Here is an 18,711-nt window from a genome sequence, read left to right on the forward strand (position 1 = left end):
GAAACCTCCAGTACGATACACACACACACACACACACACACACACACACAAATAAAACTTTACAGTACATATACTTGTGTGTATACACACACACACAAATAACTACATAAACAAGTATATATATACAAAATATATGTGTGTATAGATATGTGTATAAAGACATATATTTTTTCCATTTCTTTTGTTTTCATTTGACATTTGCAAACTGATTCATGGAAGAATTAAGTAATGTGCCCAAGGTCACACAGCTAGTCAGGAGAGGGGAGGTCTAAAAACAGGCAGTCTAATTTCAAAGGTGCTCAATAATTAACAATAAAATTAAAATTAAAATGTGTGGTATTTATCATATTGTGTTAAAGGCCCTGGCTTCCTCTGGGGTTCTTTTGTGTGTGTGTGTGTGTGTGTGTGTGTGTGTGTGTGTGGCACTGGGGTTCCTGGAAGCCCTTCTACCTCCAGGCTACACTCCCAGACCTATTTTATATCTTTTATTTGGAAACAGGGTCTCTTAAACCAGAGAGGCTGGCTTTGAACCAGCGCGATCCTTCTGTCTCCGTCTCCCAAGCGCGGGGATTACAAGCGTGCGCTACCACGCCGGCTCCCTCTGGGGTTCTGAAGGTGCAGATATAAGGGTAGTCATCCCAGTGACCCCCAGATAATAAAGTATCCATCCACTGTCAACACAGCTGGGCAGGGCCAGCTCCAACCTACCTCCAAATTCTCATTAATAGAATCGTGCTCTGAAAATATGTTCCCAAATGTTATTAAAGAGGGAAAGTGCTATATCTATCATTGAAATATATTTTAGTCCATAATGCTGCTATCACCCCTTTGCAATACCTGAAATCAAAGAAAGTTGGACAAGACACTTTCTTAAGTAAGGAATGCTAGTGGCCAAAAAAATGAGTTTAAGAGCAACAAAGAGGTAGATGAGCCCCTTCCATCAAAAATCCCCAAAGAGGATGCTGGTCAGAGACAGAGATTTTATGTAAAGGTACTAATCACCACACTGACTCTGTGATATCAGTGGCTGATCTCCACTCGGCACTATTGACCTCTTCTGTGCGCATGGTCTCACGTGGCCTCAGAACTATGCTCCAAGTGTCACCATCCCCGCTGGGCAGCTGTGGGGAGACACGCAGGGACCTTAAACAGCCATCCCAGCCTGCAGTGGAGGGAAGAGTGGCCCAGGCCACCTGGCTCCAGAGACCCCTACCCACTGCGACACAGTGGACATACAGGATAGTAAAAATATGTGAACTGGGGAAAAGCAAATTCTATGGAGGAATTCATTAAGCTTTGGCCAATGTAAGCAAAAAAGAAAGAGGGGAGGGCCAGAGGGAGCCCAGGAAATGAACCATGATAATAGTCAAGCTATGGAGCAGCCTGGGTGTCTGGCAACAGATGAGCAGACAATGAGTGTTAGATACACACAGGGAGTTTACTCGGCCACAGAGAGAACTCCGCTGCGCGTGGTGGTGCACGCCTGCAATCCCAGCACTTAGGGGGCCGAGACAGGAGGATCACAGTCTGAAGATAGCCTCAGTGATGTAGCGAGGCTCTCAGCAACCCAGCAAGCCTCTGTTTCAGAAAGAAAAAAAAATAAAAAGGGGGTGTAGCTTGGAAGTAGGAGGTTCCTGGATTCAATCCTCAGTACAAAAAAAAAAAAAAACAATGAAATTATGTCACTTGCAGGAAAATGGGTAGAGCTGGAGAACATTAAGGTAAGCGGTCAGGACACTCGGAAAGGCAGGGTCGTATGACACCTCCCGCTTGTGAAAGCTACAGAAGAAATACCAAAAGGGGTGTGTCAGGAAAACAGAAGGGAGACCGGAGAGGAGGGGCTGGAGCGAGGAGAAAGCGGGGGCAGGGGACTTGGGGATGAAACTGGCCAAATCACAGATGTGATCATATGAACACGCAACAGTGGGTCCCGTATTATGTATAGCCACACTGCAGGAAGAGGGAGGGCGGGAAGGAAAGAAGCTGCGAGGCCGAGGGGATGCGGACAGTGGTCAGGTGGCCCCGCACCAGCCAGTGGGTGCCGTCGGGACCAAGGGCCCTGGTTGCTTTGCTTCTAGAAGTAGATAAAGGGTGGGGCATGTGTGAAGCTTGACACAGCCTGTGGAGGCCTTCGCTTGTCCTCTTGGCCCAGACTCCAAGATGCCTAGGAAAGGGTCTGAAAACCTGTGAATTCAAACTTGCCCGCAATAATGGCCACGACATACCTGCCCATGCGCCTGCCACCTCTCCATCCCTGAGCCGGCCAGCCCCTCGGCCTCACCACAGTGGCCTGGGCCCTTCGTTAACACTTCATCTATATCTAACGCCTATTACAAAAGGTCTATGCATACAAATGTAATCCAAGTCGAAAATGAAACGCCAGGGGCAGGGGTTAAGTACTTATCTCTGGAAATAAGACTTAACTAAAAATAATTATAGTGAACAAGAGTGATTTCTAGAGAATTTCATGGGCCAAGCCAACTTCTAATACTCTCAAAATGTGTGCCAGTTCACATCCACTAGCGTTTTAAGCCCATGAAAACCAGGACTTCCGTTTAAAATAATAATAATTGCAACTAACACAGATATCAGTAATTTATATTCTAGGTAACAGTTCAAATTGTTCGTGTATTGACTAACTCGGTGAGTATGTGTATGTGTCTGTCTATCTCTCTATTTCTTTCTGTCCCTCTGTATGGGTAAACATATAAACACGTCTATACATACACAGACACATTCCCATTGACGGTACTTGATTAACAGTCATCAGTATAATCTGTCTCCACACTGTTGACATTTTAAGCTGATAATTCTTTGCTCTGGGGAGGGCCATCTCATTCATAATAGGGCCTTCCATAGCATCTCTGCGAACCACAGGCCAATAATGACCCCCAGCCGTGACAGCAAATGGACTCCAGACATTGCCGAAGTGTCCCCCAGACACAGGGAGGAGGGGGCCAAAGCTCCCCAGGTAAGAACCACTAACAAACACACTCACTTCGTCTGCGTACACCTGTGACGGTGTGTGTACATACATTCTATTGTACATGTGAAGAGTATATACAAGTATGTGTCGTAGATAGACCGCATATGACTCTTATTAATTAGTAAGATACAACTATCTTATTCACATGCATATTTTACAAATGGGAAAACGGAGGTGTGGAGATGTTAAGTAACTGGTCCAACTTCACACAACTTAGCAAAAAACAGATCCTTAAATTTACAAACTTCTTAAGAAGCCATGCTCTGAAAACATTGCACTATGCTACACTGCGTGGCCTAGTTACGGCATTAATCATTTAAAAAGTCTACACTTGAGTCTATTCATTTCTTTGAGTACAACATGGTATAAAAGACACCAGCATTTCATGTCCGAGACTGGCTCCAACCTCCATCCCTTTGCCGGCTACATTGCTTAGGCAAATTATGATTTGCTTACAATTTTATTAACACAAAACTATGAGGATTAAATGATTCACTGTGTGTGAAAAATAATTTGCAAGTCAGAGAATTAGTTGGTCTACAAAAAACACTTCTTGGGCTGGAGATTAGCATTGCCAGGCCCTAGGTTTGATCATGTATAATTATGTACGTATATTAATTTTCATATATGAATATATTTATATATAAACATATAATTTGTCTTGGTTAGAAAATATATATTGTGTATACACACACACATGCACACACACACACACACACACACACACACACACACATAATTTTCCTCAACCCCAAAATTCTTGGCAACAAGTAATTTTCAAATGGTTTATGGAGACCGCATGAGGCAGCCTTGACTGCTCGCAGGGCCGTGGGGGCCGAGGCACAAGCGGCTCCCCGGGCTGAGCTAGACTCCAGCGCTCTGCCACACCAACGTCAGCACTTCAAACCGTGAACCTGGCCTGGGGGCCGCAGCTCTTTAGAAATGAGGACACGACTTCGGGAACTCAGAACACACGCAACAACACAAAAGAAAGAATAATTTTATTTATTTATTTATTTACTTACTTACTTACTTACTTATTATTTTTTGTGGTACTGGGGTTCCTGGAAACCCTTCTACCTCTCGGCTACACTCCCAGCCCTATTTTTTATTCTTTATTTTGAAACAGGGTTTCACTGAGTTGCAAAGGGCCTCAGTAAGTAGTAGCTGAGGCTGGCTGCAACCGCAACCCTCCTGTCTCAGCCTCCCCAATGCTGAGATTACACACGCGCGTCACCACGCCCGGCTAGGAATCGTTTTAAAGTGCAATTTTACCACAAAAAGGCCCAAGTCTGCCATTGTGTCTTCCCAATATCTGAGGACTCGCTTCTGCTGCACGCTGGCGGGAGCTGCAGCCGCTGCAGACCTCAGGAGAACGATTCCCTGTCGGCGGCGGCAGCAGCAGCGCTGTGTCAAGACCTCACCACATTTTAATGGTTTTATTTGTCCACACAGACCTAAAAAGCACCATAAAACATCTTTTCCAAAGTACATGACGGTCTGCAGGATGGCTAGGTACTGAGCTAGAAGCACTAGAGAGGCCTGGCACATCTTGGCTGACAGCTCGTTTAAATGATTGTTTCAGGGACACAAGTCTTAATAAAGGCAAAAAAAAATTTTTTAAGATTTTAAGTCACTATTATAAAATCTACTAATACTGTAAATGAATATATGTTTATGTGTGGGAGGATGGTATTGGGGATTGAACTCAGGAGCATTCTAACTCTGAGCTACAGCCCCAGCCCTATGTTATTTTTTATTTAGAAATAAGGTCTCACCAAGTAGCTAAGGCTGGCATGGAACCTATGATCCCCCTGTCTCAGCCTCCCAAACACTGGGATTACAGGCATGAGCCACCCTGCCTGGCTAAATATATCTTACTATATCAACAAATGTCACTTCCAATATTGTTTCTTCTGTCTTAATAAAGCTGAAATGTTAAAATAAGGCATCCTTCTTTATCTCAGGGGTTGGGGCCTTCAAGAAGATATTTTGAGCTGGGTATGGTGGCGTACGCTTGTAATCCCAGCATTCCGGAGGCTGAGATGGGAGGATTGCAGTTCGCAGACGGCCTCAGCTACTTAGGCCAACTCAGTGAGACCCGGTTTCAAAATAAAGAATAAAAATAGGGCAGGGGGTGTCGCTCAGAGGTCGAATGCCCCTGGGTTCCATCCCCAGACCCGAAAAAAAAAAAAAAAAAAAGATATTTTGAGATGTTTTTATCTCAACAAAGAAGGCTGCATTCCTACCTTTTAAGAATCCTAAAAAATTGAGCTCTCAAACTGGATACTATGTTAAAAATATAGATAAAACCATCGACCCGGTAAAGTAAATTTTCATCTCCATAGCTGGACAGCTGAAAGTCTCCTTTCCGCATATTAATTAGATTGAGCCTCTCTACCTTATGGTGTTTTATTCACAGATGGCTACTCCAGGGATGGATGCCTCTCAGTAACAGTTGGAGATGCCCTGGGCAATCAAGAGTGCAAAGCATTGCATGCGCCTTTGAAAGAATGCAATGAGGCTGCCAGTAGCTGATGGGAACAGCTGTGCCGAGGCGAAGCCCATGTTCGCTCTTACATTCTTATCTGTACTGTGGATTAAAGAAATTTTAAAAATACATTGATTAACCCCAAAAAATGCCATTCAAGATACTGCTTTTTTCTTTCTTTTCTTTTCTTTTTTTTTTTTTTTTGTTGTTGTTGGTGGTACTGGGGTTCCTGGAAGCCCTTCTACCTCCGGACTACACTCCCAGACCTATTTTTTATATTTTTATTTGGAAACAGGGTCTCTTAAGCCAACGCGGCTGGCTTCGAACCTGCGCGATCCTCCTGTCTCCGCCTCCCAAGCGCAGGGATTACAAGCGTGCGACACCACGCCCGGCAGGATACTGTGTTTTTTAAAATAACACTGAAAAAGTAGCAACCTCTGAAACTAAGAAAAGCAAAAGGTTACCTCACAGCTGCTCGTTTTTTCTGCCTAATTACTGAAACAATGTGGGGTAAAATGTTGTGACTCAAAGGAAACCCGAAATGAGATCCTTTTAATTGCATACGGGATCACAGAGAAAGCTCCTCCCTAACCCACCAGCACAGCGTTAGAGTGCAGGGGCCGTGGTCCCTCGAAGCCCGTGTATTAGGGCGAGGTCACCGAGGCGTGGCCAGCCCTTCCTTCCTCCTTAGCTTCCCAGCCAGCTGTCCTGAGTGGCTTCCTCCACCATAGGCTCCCACCATGACTCTCTGACCCGCCACAGGCCCAGCACTACAAGCCCAAGCAAGCCTTTTCCTCTCTTTTCTTTCTTTCTTTCTTTCCTTCTTTCTTTCTTTCTTTCTTTCTTTCTTTCTTTCTTTCTTCCTTCCTTTCTTTTTCTTTCTTTTTTGGAAACCCTTCTACCTCCGGGCTACACTCCCAGACCTATTTTATATTTTTATTTGGAAACGGGGTCTCTTAAGCCAGTGAGGCTGGCTTGGAACCTGCGGGATCCTCCTGTCTCAGCCTCCCAAGTGGGGGAATTATAAGCATGTGCCACCACGCTGGGCACCTTTTCCTTTTTTTTTTTTTAACGCCATTTTTACAGCCCAGGGGACTTTATTTATTGTTTGTACACCTATTATGCCATGAATTCATAGGGAATAGGTTCCAGCAGCTCAGGCTCCTTCCCATTGGTTCTCACAAAGTGTGCTTCTCTGGGTGGAGCGGGCTGGCGCTGCAGCTGAACCTACGTGCCTTTCTCTTTGGCTTCCTTCTTCTTCTGATCATTTTCTTTCACCCGCTTCAGGAAGCTGTCTCGACTCTTAGAGCGCTTAATATGCTCAGTACGCACGTTAATTCTCTTAGCAAGAATCTTGCCCTGACTTGCTTGTCCACCACAATGCCCACAGCATGCTGGGTAACATTGTAGACTCTTCCAGTTTTGCCGCGGTGACATTGGTGAGGTGTTCCTTTTTGAACAGTACCCATTCCCTTACTGTCTACAACATCACCCTTGTAGATTCCATGTATGTGGCCAGAGGAACAACTCCATGTTTTCTAAAAGGCCTAGAGAACATAGAACACATTCCTCTCCTCTTCCCTTTGGTGTTTGTCATTTTGGCGAATTACTGGAAGATGGCGGCAAAAGGCACCTTTTCCTCTTTTTAACTTCACCTCAGGTATTTGTTATAGCAATAGAAATCTAACTAACACAATAAAGTTGATTTGGAATACCAGACTATGCTGCAGTGGCCTTTTCTATTTTATTTTATTTTATTGTAATAATGGGGATGGAACCCAGGGACATCTACCTCCGAGCTACACCCCCAGCCCTATTTTTTATTCTTTTTTTTTTTTTTTTTGGTGGGTCTGGGGATGGAACCCAGGGGCATTCGACCTCCGAGCTACACCTCCTGCCCTATTTTTTATTTATTTATTTATTTATTTATTTATTTATTTATTTTTTTGGTGGTACTGGGGTTCCTGGAAGCCCTTCTACCTCCGGGCTACACTCCCAGACCTATTTTTTATACTTTTTTTATTTGGAAACAGGGTCTCCTAAGCCAGCGGGCGTGGCTGGCTTCGAACCTGCGCGATCCTCCTGTCTCTGCCTCCCAAGCGCGGGGATTACAAGCGTGTGCCACCCCGCCCGGCCTATTTTTTATTCTTTATTTTGAAACCAGATCTCACTGAGTTGCAGAGGACCTCACTAAGTATCTGAGGCTGTCCGCGAACCGCGATCTTCCGGTCTCAGCCTCCCGAATGCTGGGATTACAAGCGTGCGCCACCACGCCCGGCTCCCTACTTTTTATTCTTTATTTTAAAACAGGGTCTCACTGAGTTGCAAAGGGCCTCACTAAGTAGTAGCTGAAGCTGTTCTCGAACCGCGATGCTCCTGTATCAGCCTCCCAAATGCTGGGATTACAAGCCTGTGCCACCACGGCCGGTTTTTTATTCTTAGGAAATGAAAATTAGTCAGGCATGGGGTCACACGCCTGCAATCCCAGTAGTTGGGAGGCTGACATGAGGACTGCAGGTTTGAAGCCAGCCTTAACAACTTAGCAAAATCCCCAGCAACTTAGCAAGATCCTGTTTCAAAATTAAAAATAAAATAGATCAGCCAGGCATGGTGGCGCATGCTTGTAATCCCACTACTTGGGAGGCTGAGACAGGAGGATCCTGGTTCGCGGACGGCCTCAGCTCCTTAGTGAGGCCCTCTGCAACTCAGTGAGACCCGGTTTCAAAATAAAGAATAAATAATAGGGCTGAGGGTATTGCTTGGAGGTAGAATGCCCCTGGGTTCTATCCCCAGTATCACAAAATAAAATAAAATAAAATAGATCTGGAGGTAGAATGCCCCTGGGACTGATTCCCAGTACTAAAAACAAAACAAAATTAAAGATATGTAGTGCCAGGACCATGGAACATCCTTTTTCAATCAGGGCCATAGGGAGGGAGAAAAGGCAACCTGGAGACAGGAAATGAAGGAGCAGACAGAGGCTGGATGCCAGCCACCCTCAGGCTTCACTGGGACCACTCCATGGCTCAGGGTGCTGAGACTCGGTCGCTTCCCGTCTCTGCTATTCTCCCGTCTGCTGTCTGCCCCTACCCTGGCATTTCTGGTCCTATCTCTCTGTGTCTCACAGACTTCCAGAGGGAGAACCTGATCAAGTTGGCAGGATCGCCCTCCAATGTGAATTCATCATAAAGTACAGTCAAAAGCCAGGCGTGGTGGTGCACACTTGTAATCCCAGCATTTGGGAGGCTGAGACTGGAGGATCGCGGTTCGCAGACAGACCGCCTCAGCTACTTAGTGAGGGCCTTTTCAACTCAGCGAGATCCTGTTTCAAAATAAAAAATAAAAAACAGGGCTGGGGGGTGTAGCTCAGAGGTAGAATTCCCCTGGGTTCCATCATCCCCAATACTGCAAAAAAAAAAAAAAAAAAAAAAAAAAATACAGTCAAGCCTAGGAGCATGACCCAAGTAGTTGAGTGATAAATATTGTGGAATTTACTGTGCTTGCATTGGCAGGTGCATTAATAAGAATGAAAGATTAGTGATTTGGGCAAAGTTGTGCCCTCTTCCAGTGGCCATACTGTACACAGGTAGTTAACCAGCTGCACCTGGTGAGAGAGGCAGACAGCCAGAGGCCCCGGAACTGTGAGACAGACTGCCTAGCGGAGGGTTTAAGTGCTGTCTCCTGGTGGAATCTGTGCAGGCTCCCTCTCCGGCAGCTGCGGCTCTGTGTGAGGGAGCCTGGAGGAGCTGGGGCTCAGACCTCAGACTGGGGACTTGGACCAATGCCGCCTGCTCAGTGCTGAAATTTCCATCACATACATCTCAGTGTGCTTTGACATCAAAGGAACCACATGGTTAGGACACTATGTCTGCCACCACCTTCCCCAAAATCCTACCACCACTCAAGCCAGCAGGGCTGGCTTCGAACCCGTGCGATCCTCCTTTCTCTGCCTCCCGAGCACGGGGATTACAAGCGTGCGCCACCACACCCGGCCGATTTTCTGTATTTTTTCTATTCACTATTTCGTTGATTTCTGTTCTGATTTTAATAATTTCCTGTCTTCTACTGGCTTTGGGGTTAGATTGTCCCTGTTTTTCAAGGGCTTTGTGGTGTGTCATTAGGAACTCTTTGCTTCCTTGTTATTCCTCTTTCTCATGATTTCAGAAGTTTGTATCTGTTGCTTTTGATTAAAAAAAAAACAACCCTACCACCATATGTTTGATGTCTACATGCAAAATATAAGCAAGTAGATCTTTTTTTTTTTTCTCCTAGTGTTGCCTGGAATACAAGAATTTACCAGTATTGCTGAGAAGCCTGGTGCTGAGGTACAAAAGTTACAAGGGAGAGCTAGAATGAAAAAGAGGGGAAATACTCAATAAATAGAAAGGTCAATAAATCTGCCGTGACTCTTGCGAGCTCCCTCTTTAGAATGCTCTCTCTGAACGACAGCCTGCGTGTTCTTATCTCTTGTCCAAGAGCACAGGGTGAAGCAGGGAATGGTGGCACATTCCTGTAATCCCAGTACTTGGAAAGCTGAGACAGAAGGATCACAGGTTCAAGGCCAGCCTCAGGAACTTAGGAAGACCCTGTTTTAAAATAAAAAATAAAATAGGGCTGGGGGTGTAGCTCGGAAGTAGAATGCCCCTAGGTTCAATCCCCAGAATCAAAAATAAGTAGAGCCCAGACCCTCATACACTCTCCACTGTGGACCAACCCACGGCCCTGTGTGAGCTGTGCAGATGGGGACAACGAATCAGAGGGGCCATGTCCGTCACTACCCCTGAAGCTGCGCAACTCGGCAGGCTTGGGAAGGCCCTGCCTACAGCACGGACAACAAGTGCACAGACTCACGGGCGTACACAAACGGATTGTTTGTACAGCTAAAGGGAAGCGTCTTGCCTTACGTGTCTTTTCAAATCATTTCTGTTCAGCCCCCAGGTCTGGTTCTTTTAAGCCCCGTCTTCACCCACTTTCCTCTCCAAAATTAATTGGGCCTGGTGCACATGCCTGTAATCCCAGTACGTAGGAGGCTGACACAGAAAGATTGCAGATTTGATGGCCGGGGCAATATAGTGAGACCTTCAGCAACTTAGCAAGATCCAGTTTCAAATTAAAAATTTTAAAAGGCTAGGGATATATTTCAGAGTTAGAATGCCTCTGGGTTCAACCCTTAGTACCAAAAAAATTAAATTAAATGGGCATGTCCTCGAATCTTCCTATTTGTACAAAGCCAGCCAGGCGGAGCCCTCAAGGTCAAGGGGGAAACAGATGCTTTTTTTCTTATTTCTCTAGATAAAACCTTCAGACAGGCCAGAATAAGCTGTCATTGCTGCTACTGTCCGAATGTTCGTATTTCTCCAAAAATCATATGGGTGCTGGAACTTTCTTGTCTTCGGATTACATGATCAGAATCCCCCTAGAATGCCAGGGTAAATGTTTTGTTTTTGTTTGTTTGTTTGTTTGAGGTCCTGGGGATTGAACTAGGGGCATTCTAGCTCTGAGCTATACCCTCAGTCCTATTTTTTTAATTTTTTACTTTGAAACAAAGTCTCACTGAGTTGCAGAGGCCTCACTAAGTAGCTGAGGCTGTCTACAAACCACAATCCTCCTGTCTCCGCCTCCCAAGCACTGAGATTACAAGCCTTCACCACCGCGCCCGGCAGACAGGGTAAATGTCTTGCCTTCACTCTTGTTCCATAGAGACTGTGAGAGTGAGTGTGTGTGTGTGTGTGTGTGTGTGTGTGTGTGTGTGTGTGTGTGTGTGTGTGTGATTGGGCCCAGGACCATTCTACCTCTGAGCTAAACCTCCAGCCCTATTATATTTATTTTTCTTTTGAAACGGTCTTACTAAATTGCTGAGGCCGCCCTCAAACCTGCGATCCTCCTGTCTCAGCCTTCTAAGTACTGGGATTACAGGTGTGCGCACCACACCCAGCTTGTTTTGCATCTATTTTAGGTTTAACACGAATCTTCATCTTTTGTTTCACTTAACACATCTAAAGCCCCATCTTCATTGTTCTACATGCTGGATCATTTTCTGGCAAACCTTCTTTGACAAAGCATACAAATTTAATGATATGAAACTATATTTCTTTTTTTTTTTCAGTACAGGGGATTGAACCCAGGAGCGCTTTACCGCTGAGCTACATGCCAGCGTTCATTTATTTATTTACTCTTTCATTTATTCTATTTGTTTATTTTGTGGCGCTGAGGATTGAACCCAGAGGTATTCTAACTCTGAACTATACCCAGAGCCCTATTTTATTTTTTGTATTGAAACAGAGTCTTGCCACATTGCTGAGAGTATCACTAAATTGTTGAGGCTGGCCTCAAACTTGAGATCCTTCTATCTCAGCCTCTCAAGTACTAGGATTACTGACATGTGCCACCACACCTGGACTTATTTTATTTTGAAATGGGGGTCTCACTAAGTTGCTGAGGGTCCAAGATGGCCTCAAACCTGTGATCCTCCTACTTCAAGCTTCCTATGTATTTGGGATTACAGGCATTCATCACTAGGCCTGGCAAAACTGTATTTATAGACTTTAGAAAACATATAGTTCCTCAGCCGGGCGTGGTGGCGCACGCTTGTAATCCCCGCGCTTGGGAGGCTGAGACAGGAGGATCGCACAGGTTCGAAGCCAGCCTCAGCTACTTAGTGAGGCTCTCAGCAACTTAGTGACACCCTGTTTCCAAATAAAGTATAAAATAGGTCTGGGAATATAGCCTGGAGGTAGAAAGCCTCTGGGTTCCACGCCCAGTACCACCAACAAAACAACACACACACACACACACACACACACACACACACACACACACACACATATATAGTTTCCCCTATAACACATATATAGAAATATGTAAAAGAAAGGCTGGCGATAGACATGGCACACACCGGTAATCCCAGTACCTGGAATGCAGAGTCAGGAGGATCGCAGGTTTGAGAACAGCCTCAACAATGTAGTGAGACTTCCAGCAATCTAGTGAGACTCTGTTTCAAAATAAAAAATAAATAGGACTAGAGTGTAGCTTGGAGGTAGGATGCCCCTGAGTTCAAGAGGGAAGAAGACAGGAACCGTACTTAACTGCAGGATGTACATAGCGTATTGCAAAGTTCTATGAATTAAACCCTGTACAATGTGCATGAATATATCATTGTATTAATACTATCATTCATAATATGCCAGCCCATCACCACAGAGGAGCCCTTCACATACATGTTAAGGTCACCATGGTCCCTTATTCAAGGATCAGTTCATACAGAAATAGCCTGTTCCGTGAAGTGGAGACCAAGGAAACCCAGTGCATGATGGGAGCAGTGTATGAAAAGCTTATAAATGACCGGCTGCTCATCGCTCATCAGAGAATACTGATAAGTTGGGTCCCTCCCCTACACGATTGCGCAGCGGAAGCCAGAAGCAGAGATAGCGCAAGACTCCAGGTGCCTCGAGACTCCAAACATCGCAATGCTACAGATGTCGCGAGAGTCGGCGTGCCTATAAAACAGCGGTGCCTCGACCCGCCACGTGACCCCCGGCTGATCAGGGCTGTGCGCAACTCTCCAGCCGCGGGGCCCTTTCCCCACAGCCGGCTGACTCTCCGGAGGGTGCTGGGTTCTGAATAAAGCAGCGGTCTCTGATAACCCGGATGGTGTTTTTGCCTCCCTCCTACACCCCCTAACTCTATTTTCAACCTAACAAATACCTCCTTCACCTTTTTATAATTACATATTCCTGTTTTGGGTACTGAGGATTGGATCCAGTGGCATTCTACCTTGGAGATACACCTCTAGCCCTTTTTATTTTGAAACAAGATCTCGCTAAGCTTTGAGGGATCTGGCTAAGTTGCTAAGGCTGGTCTTTTTTTTGGGGGGGGAGGGGTGGTACTAGGGGTGGAACCCAGGGGCTTTTCTACCTCCAGGCTATATTCCCAGACCTATTTTATACTTTATTTGGAAACAGGGTCTCACCAAGTTGCTGAGAGCCTCACTAAGTAGCTGAGGCTGGCTTCGAACCTGTGATCCTCCTGTCTCAGCCTCCCAAGCACTAGGATTACAAGCGTGCGCCACCACGCCCGGCTACTGAGCTGGTCTTAAACCTGCAATCCTATCTCAGTCTCCCAAGTACTAGGATGATAGGCATGTGCCACCACACCTGGCCATTACAGACTTTTTTTTTGCCACATTAATGATGGTTTTTAGAAAAACAACTATAATCTGTAAAAGTTCCCAGTGGAAGGCCTCTGGCCATAGGGGCGGTTCCTCCAGGAGAGCTCCTGCCCGGCACCAGCTGACCCTAGCAGGACCCAGGCATGGTGAATGTGACGGGAGCCTGGTCGAGAGCCATGGGCAGGGAGCTCTCCCCAAGCCAGGCTTACCCCAAGCTCAAGGACACTCTTGTATGTGAATTATACCCAAAGGGATGGATGCCCCAACGCAGAGCAGACATTTACAACAAGCATCGTATGACTGCCAACGGCTGGGCAAAGGACATCAGGAAAGCTGCATTCTCTCCTCAACGGCAGGCTCTCCAGCCAGCGGCCAGGCGCGTGCTGGGGAGCATGGGAAGGAGCCCATGAGCTTCACCCGGTGTACCTGAGCTGGCTCTGGAACCCAGAGCACCTGTGTCCATAACAGAGGCCAGGTGGACATGAGAAGCAGATTCTGTTTTCTTGGCCTACCCCCCCTTTTTAATTTAATTTAATTTTTTTATTTTGGTGGTGCTGGGGATTGAACTCGGGGACGTTCTACCTGGCCTCAAACTTGTGGTGCTTCTGCCGAGGCCTCCAGATTACAGGCAGGCGCCAACTCACCTGGCTTGATTGCTGCCGTCTCGACATAGATACCAATATTTTTCTTAAGATCGCTGTCCAAGTGGGCCGACCTGGAGCCACACTCTCTTTGAGAATTTCCTCTTCTACTCTGACCCATGAAGTATTTACTTTATTCCTTACTTTGAAGTCCATCAAAGCGACTTCGCCATCACCAACCGTACTTAACCACCCAGGCTTCCGGAAAACTTGAAAAAGGCTTTCCAAAAATTATAAACATAAGGAACCGGGAGAACAGCCTTGAAGGTGAGATCATAGAAATAAAGCAAGCGAGTGAACAGTGAGGTGAGTAAGGAGTTAGAATGTTTTGTATTTTTTATTTTTTTCAAATTCATTCCTTCATTTGGTTTTCGAGCATTTCCAAGTTTCTGGTTAAAGTGTCAAAGCAGAATTTCCTCCAGCCTGCAGGGGGCCGATGTGACCCTGTGCAACTTTAAAGAGCCCTTTCCATCTCGGGAGAACTTGCCCCCAAAAGACACGATGATGCGCAGTCTCCCAGCGAGCTTCTGAGTTCTGTGTGAGAGCTGAGAGGTGGGGGCTGGCTCCTGCAGTGGATCTCAGGGGTCTGTCGGAAAGGCCAGCCTTCGCAGCTTCCCCCAGGGAGCACAGGGGACCTGCCGGGGCTGGAGAAGGAAGGGCTACGTGCAGAATGGCGTGGAGTGGGGAGGGGGCGTTCCGCGCTGGAGCTACACTCCCAGCCCATTTTATTATTTCGGAATAGGGTCTTGCTAAACTTGAGGCTGGCCTCTAATCTGCGATCTGTGATCTTCCTTTCTCAGCCTCCCCCAACTACTGGGGTTGCGAGAATGCACCGCCACACCTGGCCTCTTGTATGTCAAACTTTTATCATGATCCAGCTTTATAAATAAATGCCTGGTCTTGGTATAAGGTATTCCCATAAACACTCGAGTATTACAGGAAACAAAAGCCTTCCTCCTACTTGATGGAGTTTTTAATCACAAAAGAACAAAGACGATGGACCTTCCGCCATTGTGAAGAGGCGGGCGCAGCGTCCTGCGTCTCTGACCTCCACAGCAGGCAAGGAGGACCGCGGACTCCAGGCCAGCCTGAGCCACTTATCAAAAAATAAAAATAAAATAAAAATCAGAGCCCCATGAGATTTACCTGATGTACCTGCGCCAGGCTCTGAAGCTCTGAGTGTCTCTGTTCACGACACAGACCTCAAAATAAGAAATAAAAAGGACTGGGGTGTAGTTCAGATATAAAGTGAATCTCCAGTGTCAAATAAAACACTGAGCCCAGTCACTGAGCTTGCCTGTCACAATACCCCAGCCGTAACCGGGGGCTAACCAAGAGGAGCGCCTGGGCCGGGCGTGGTGGCGCAGGCCTGTAATCCCAGTACTTGGGAGTCTGAGACAGGAGGATCTGGGTTCGCGGACAGCCTCAGCTACTTAGGCCCTTTGCAACTTAGTGAGACCCTGTTTCAAAATAAAGAATAAAAATAGGGATGGGGGTGTAGTTCAGAGGTGGACTGCCCCTGAGTTCAAGCCCTGGTACCCCCCCCCAAAAAAAAAGGAAGCATCCGTCAGGGTCGTAATGGCATCTCCATGAGAGAAGGCAGGTAAGGACCTCCACAAACAAGCAGACCACCCATTTCTCAGCCCCTTTGTAGAAGGTCACATGATCAAAGCTATGTCTATTTTTCTTTTTTTAAAATCATCACAAGCTTCAGGTCCTTCTTTTGACCGGAGGCTTATAAAACAGCAAATGTCACAAGCCCTGTTTCACCAGTAGCTTTAAAGATGGCCTGGCCGGAGCTAACTTGAACGCTGGCTTGCTTATTTGTAGTACTAGGGATCAAACCCAGGGCCTCAAGCACACTAGTCGAGCATTCTACCACCGAGCCACACACTCAGCCCTTTTATTTAAGTGCGGAGTTTGGCCTTCAACTTGTGATCCTCCTGTCTCAGCCGCCCAAGTACTGGGATTACAGGCAGGTGTCACCACACCCAGGTAAGGGGATTTTGACAGGAAAAAGGAATCCCGTCATCCCTCCTTCAGCGAGTCTTTCAATCACTTTCCCTCTACCATGTTTTGTCAAATTCACATGGTCATCTCGTGTCGCCAAGCCTTCCTTGAGATGTCAATGGCGCGCCGCTGTGGCGCTGAAAAGATGTGTTAGCATCGGCACGAAGGCTCTCTCGCTGCTCGCCCTCCGTCTATTATCAGAAGCAAAGATTGTAACTCAGCAGAATCCAGAGTGCGAACATATGCAGATATAACGATTCATCATGTCCTCGTTAAAACACTGACAAAAATTAAAGAAATTTATTTATTTAATTAAAAATTAATTTTTAAATTAATTTTCTTTAATTTTTGTCAATGTTTTAGTGAGGACCATGATGAATTAATTCTCTTTAATTTTTCCTAATGCTTTTATGTGTGTGGTACTGGGGATTGAACCCAGGGGCCTTCTACCACTGGACTACACCTCCAGCTCTATTTTATTTTTTATTTGGAAATGGGGGTCTCACGAAATTATTGAGGACCTCATTAAGTTGCTGAATCTGACTGTGAACCTGTGATCCTCCTCTCTTAGCTTCCCAAGTACTGAGATTACAGGCATGCACCACCATACTCAGCTAAAGAGTACTGTTCTCAAGAAACTCAGGTCTACCTGGGCATGGTAGTGCACCCTTATAATCCCAGTACTTGGGAGGCTGAGACAGGAGGATTGCAAGTTTGAGGACAGCCTCAGCAAATAGTGAGACTCATATCAATCTAGTAAGACCCTGTTTCAAAATAAAAATGAAACTAGGGATGGGGCGTAGCTTGGAGGTAGAATGACCCTGGATTCAATCCTCAGTGCCCCCTACACACACACACACACACACACACACACACACACACACACATGTCCCATGAGAGACGGCAGACTCCTGGATGACAGGCAGCACAGGACCACCACGCCCCGCTGCAGGCGTCTGTCCATCAGAGTCCACGAATGACCCCACATTAGACTCTAAGGAGCAGAACTCTGAGCCCATCCTGCAGTTTTTCAGTGTGTGGAGGCCTGGGAAGGGAGGCAGAGTGGTTCCTAGTAGTTTGAATTAAACTTTGAATCTTAATCTTTACAAAGGAAACCAAAGCTTAACTTGCTACCTAGAAGGTTTCTGTAGACTGGCTTGAGTTTTGGACACTGGCAGGCAGGGAGATGGTATAGTAAGCAGTCGCCACGTGCTGCTGCTGTAAGGGGAAGGACCTCACTGTACCATGTCTCCTGGTGATTCCTGATTTGGCCCAGATGAAGCAAGGAGTATTTGGCAAAAGATTCCCATAGCCAAGAAGGTATATTGTGCTAGTTTACACTCTAACCTCTGTATACCCACTGCAGCTCTCCTCTCCACCGGCCCCTCACTTTGCACTGAGGGTTGAACTCAAGGGAATTCTACCTCGGATCTACACCCTCAGCCTCATTTATTTTTGTATTCTGAAACAGGGTGTCACTAAGTTGCTGAGGCTGGCCTCCAACCTGCAGTCCTCCTGTCTCAGCCTCCCAAGTACTGGGATTATAGGCCTGCACCACCACAGCCAGGTCTGTATCTCTTGTATAATCATTACTATGTAAACAAATACATTTTCATGAGTGGAAAAACAGAACTTACATTTCACTAGGAAAAAAGCCACTATCCTATTATGAAAAGCTAATATGCATTCACCTGGGGAAAAAATTAATAAACTCAAGCCTTTATATATGTAACTCAACTACTATGGATTAAAAAATGGTCTCAAAGCCGGGCGTGGTGGCGCATGCTTGTAATCCCCGCGAGGATCATGCAGGTTTGAAGCCACCTGCACTGGCTTAAGAGACCCTGTTTCCAAGTCAAAAAAGTATAAGAAATAGGTCTGGGAGTGTAGCCTGGAAGTAGAAGGGTTTCCAGGAACCCCAGTGCCACCAAAAAAAAAAAAAAAAAAAAAAAAATGGCCGCAACAATTTATTTGCTGTTAAAGTATGAAGGATTAAAAAATTAATTACGTGTAAGACTGAATTTATTTATTTATTTATTTATTTATTTTGGTGGTACTGAGGATGGAACCCTTCTACCTCTGGGCTACACTCCCAGACCTATTTTATATTTTTATTTGGAAACAGGGCTTTGAACCTGTGCAATCCTCCTTTCTCCGCCTCCCAAGCATGGGGATTACAAGCATGCGCCACCACGCCCGGCCTAAGACTGAATTGCTTAAAGAAGACACAGAAATATATCAACAGCAAAAACAAAATTGATAAATTCAATTACATTAAAATTAGAAATTTCATACAAAGACACCACACCAAAAAAATGAAAAGACAAGCGAATGTGTAAGCAAAGATATCTGTAACCCATAAAATGATACAGACTGGGATCCGGTGTGGATACAGAGGGTTCCAAGACATCATAAA

The 18,711-nt window shown here is 45.8% G+C and overlaps 1 protein-coding gene and 1 pseudogene across 9 annotated transcripts in view; both read right to left on the reverse strand.

Moving 5' to 3' along the window:
- The window catches only part of BICD1 (BICD cargo adaptor 1), a gene marked incomplete at both ends in the record, with an annotated part of 241,407 nt that overhangs the window by 185,992 nt on the left and 36,704 nt on the right, over nt 1–18,711 (reverse strand). The window lies entirely within an intron of this gene.
- LOC308270214 (large ribosomal subunit protein eL21-like) lies at nt 6,597–7,074 on the reverse strand (annotated as a pseudogene). Its single transcript has one exon. The product of its transcript is annotated as a large ribosomal subunit protein eL21-like (transcript).

Source organism: Muscardinus avellanarius (assembly GCF_963383645.1).
Source record: "Muscardinus avellanarius genome assembly, chromosome: 11".
NCBI classification, from domain to species: Eukaryota; Metazoa; Chordata; class Mammalia; order Rodentia; family Gliridae; genus Muscardinus; species Muscardinus avellanarius.